The following is a 4,153-nucleotide window of genomic DNA, read 5'->3' as shown; positions in this document are numbered from 1 at the left end:
CTGGAGGGGGAGGAGGCAGGAATTAGGATACTGCTCACTCTCCAAAAGGCTTATGGCAGGGGCTTAAGTTGAACATACTGCTGAGAGTTGGGGTAAGGTGGTCCCCCTTAGCTGTGGGTGATGTGATCCAAGACCCCACTGGGTGCCTGAAACCATGATAGTACCAAACTCTGGTTTTTTTTCCTGTATATACATACCTATGACAAATTTGAATTTATAAATTAGGCATAGCAAGAGATTAATAATAACAAATAATAAATTAGAACTGTGACCATATACTGTAATCAAAGTTATGTGAACATGGTCTGTCTCTCAAAATGTCTTATTGTACTATACTCACCCTTCTCGTGATGATATGAGACAATAAAATGCCTATGTGAGGAGATGGAGCATGGAGAATGACACAGATGCCATGACGTAGCTGACCATCAGTACTGACCCTCTGATCACATGTCAGAGGGAAGATCATCTGCATCCCGACTGCCGTTGACCACAACCAAAACCTGAGAAAGCAAAACCATAGACAAGGGCGACTACTGTATATTTTTCTACTTAAAAGCAGTTAAAGTGGCAATGTTATTTTTCTTCTGGTTAGGCTGACATTTTGGGTTATGTGGGCTATATTTGTTTCTCTTGTTGATCAGTACAGTTTTTTGGAGAGATTCAAACTTAATGACAACCATTTTCCTAGGCTACCTGGAAGTCTCCACCATTGCTTTTAACCTAAACATTTCATTCCTTTGAACCAAAATTTTAATATTTAACATTTAATTAATCTGTCTTTAAAGTTTCTTGTTTCTCCTATCTTTTTCTTTTCCCCGGAAACAAAATGTAATGTCCAATCTTAAAGCTATCACAGGTCAAAGAAACTCATGAATTATCTAGTCCAGCCTAAAACTACCACAGTTATCATTTCTACAACTGATCCAAAAAAGGACAGGAGGGAGATGGCTATTCAGGCTCTGGTTTCTTATTTTCAAATTTTCAAGACAACATATGCAAAATTTAGAAAGTTATACATATTTTGATTTTTGTTTTAGAGTTTTTTTCAGTGAAAATATAGTCCTAGGAATTTTTGCCCATTGGTCTCATCTCAACCCGCAGCGTGAATACCCAAGCATACATGTGTACCCCAGAGAACACAGGGTGACATAGAATAAATGCTCGACTCCAAATATAGGAAGGGAACGAAGAAAAAAACATTATTTTGCATTATACCAATACAAACTTATAAAGTAGAATGCAATATTTGGATAGTATTTTTAAATGAAATGTGGGTTCTCAAAGAAATGTGACAAGTATCATTAAGGGTACATTAGTGGAAAATCTGAGAAGCACTTCTCATCTAGAGTAACAGAAAAAATCATGTGTCTTGTATAGAGAGATTGTACATATAGCCTCTAGGGCTTTCATGTCCCTGTGAATTTTCTGTTCATAATCAGCATTCTTATGTTCTCATATTGTTTTCTACACGAAACAGTTTTCACAAGCTCAACTATCCCAGTCTTATTTTTCTATTTACTTTCTATTTGCAATAAAATAAAATTCCTAGAGGAGTTACAACACTCTAGGTATCACCAGATATTCTTTTTTTTTTTTTCACCAGATATTCTTACATGATCTGAACTTTATGTATTCTTTTATATGTGCAGTCTAACATTTAATTAGGATTGTTTTTTAACTCTTGAATACTATGTTTGGTTCTTACGGCATTTGGAACTCCTAGGTATTTCTGATATGCATTGTTCTGTGTGTAAATATGTGTATAAATCAGTGTACCTACATATTTTATATAGATATTACATACATACCTAAAATATACAACTAATTTCTAGTTAGTTATAATATTAAATTGCATATTTGTCCACTTACATTTTACTTTGTCAATTTCAATTCCTTTGTCTAACTATTGAGATAATTTTGAATCTTGAATCTAAAAACCAGGGGTGCAGATGGGGGTGGAGATAAGGGTGGTTAGGGGTAAAAGTACTTGCATTTTTTTGAGTATAAGACCTAAAGCTACCCAAGATACTTACCAAAAAAAATTTCTTTAAACTAGCATTATAGATTGCCCCTACAATGCAAATAGGTTTCCCATAGGTTAAAAAAACACACTTTTGAAGTATTTATTTAATTCTCTGCTTTAAAATTATGGTGAACAGAATATGCCTGGATATAATTTCAGTGGCATTCAGCAAGAGAACCCCTCCTCCAGACATCAATCTCTATGATAAAACTATTATTCAGTTGCTGAGTTATATATGAAACCCCCTCTATTACTCTCCATTGCACATTTCTCCATCTGGTCCACAAGAATATTCTAATATACTTTGCTGACATGACATGGTGTTTTGTTTTGTTTTTTAATTTGGTAGACTTTGATGGATGCTCATTAACTAAGACATGGCCTCTCCACATGACTTTCTTATGGAGAAAGGAAGGAAAGAAGGAATGAGAGAGAGAGAAGGGAAGGAGGGAGGGAGGGGGGAAGGAAGGAAGGAAGAAAAGAGGGAAGGAGGGAGGGAATAAAGAGAAGGAAGGAGGAGAGGGAAGAAAAGAAGAAAGAAAGGAAGGGGAGAGAAAGAGAAAGTAGGGAAGGAGGAAAGGGGTAGGAAAAACAGGAAGGTAGAAAGAAGGGAGGGGGAGGGGAAGGGAAATATAGCTTCAGCATAAACCTTAGTGAATAGTTTGAAGTTGGGATCTCAAAGTAAAGCAATTGGCTTTAAATGGATGCTAGGAAGAACAAGAAAATTTCTCTCTAGTCAACAACTATGAAAAATTTGGTCAATAGGAAATCAATAATAACTTTCTTCTCCAAAAATAATAGTGCTTGAGACAAGGGCTTAATTGATAATGTTAAAAGCAAATATAATATCACTGAGAAAAAAATTAAAAGTTTTTCTAAAGAATTAAAATACAAAGAGCACCAAGAATCTAGTTATGATATATACAAAGTCATCACGAAAAATTTCTCCTGACATCAAAACGAGAAAGAAGGCAGGAAGGAGAAACAAAGTACTAAAAAACAGATGGAAGAAATAGAAAAATGATAGACTTAAATTCAACAATATTTGCATTATATATAAACGGACTACACAGTCCAAGTAAAGACAGAGATTGTCAGGCTGAATTACGGAAAAGGACAACTACATTCTCTTTACAAGAGATACATTATTAAATATGTATCACAGATATGAAATACATAGGTTGACAACGAAAGAATAGAAAAGTCTATAACCACGCAATCAATAATCATAAAGTATGGCTATATTACTATCAGGCCAAGGACACCTCAAGAACATGAAATATTATCAAAAGTCAAAGTCAGGAAGACATAAAAATCGAAGCACAGTATGAATGCACCTAACACCATAACTTCAAAATACTCCAGACCAGATGCTTTCCGACACCTGATTTTCTGTTAGGGAATACAGAATACTCAATGTAGGAGCTTTTCTTTCCAGCAGATTTTTATTTAGTATTAATATATATCTTAACATTAAATATCCCTGGGAAAGTTCCTCAGCCATCGTTAATAATAGTAATGATCAGGATAGCAAGAGCAACAACTACTACTAGTGTTTATATGCTCCCTATATTCCAGATACTATGCCAAGAAATTTACCTATCTTGTCTATGAAGATGTTATTTTTTTTCCTGTTTCAAAGATGAGGAAAGTAAAGATTATAAAGAGGTGAAAGGATTTTTAAATAGTCATATTACTAGCAGATGGATGGGCTACAATTCTTCACTGCTCACACTGACATCTTAAAGTGAATTATTCTAATGAGCCAACAGGTTTTTCTCTTTCTAATAGCTACTTAAATAACTAGACATTTGATTTGAGATAGGGAAAAAAGTTAAGAATGGGAGCTTTGGAAGAGAGCAGACCAAATGAAGAAAATATCAGAGGGTATGGATAGAAGTCCATGAATTTCTGGGAATAAGGGGAAGTGAATCATACTGGTGGTACAGACATAGGTGGGAATCACCCCACATTTAGATAGCAAGCAATATTGATATGGTAGCATCTTTAGTCACTGATTACTGCCTGAGATTTTCCTTAATATATATGTATCATTTTAAGATGGATGGATGAAAGGAAGGAAGGAAGGAAGGAAGGAAGGAAGGAAGGAAGGAAGGAAGGAAGGAA

General features: G+C 34.9%; 1 long non-coding RNA gene across 1 annotated transcript in view; it reads right to left on the bottom strand.

The window, feature by feature from the left end:
• Positions 1-444: 444 nt before the first annotated feature.
• LOC117997453 overlaps positions 445-4,153 on the bottom strand; it is a 258,768-nt gene continuing 255,059 nt past the window's right edge. Inside the window, exon 3 of the long non-coding RNA XR_004675821.1 lies at positions 445-503. This is a non-coding gene — a long non-coding RNA (uncharacterized LOC117997453). The remainder of the gene's footprint in view (positions 504-4,153) is intronic.

The sequence above is a fragment of the Mirounga leonina genome, unplaced genomic scaffold, assembly GCF_011800145.1.
Source record: "Mirounga leonina isolate KUSES-001 unplaced genomic scaffold, KU_Mleo_1.0 Mir_366, whole genome shotgun sequence".
Taxonomy (NCBI): Eukaryota; Metazoa; Chordata; class Mammalia; order Carnivora; family Phocidae; genus Mirounga; species Mirounga leonina.
This window is presented reverse-complemented; position numbering and strand designations above follow the sequence as displayed.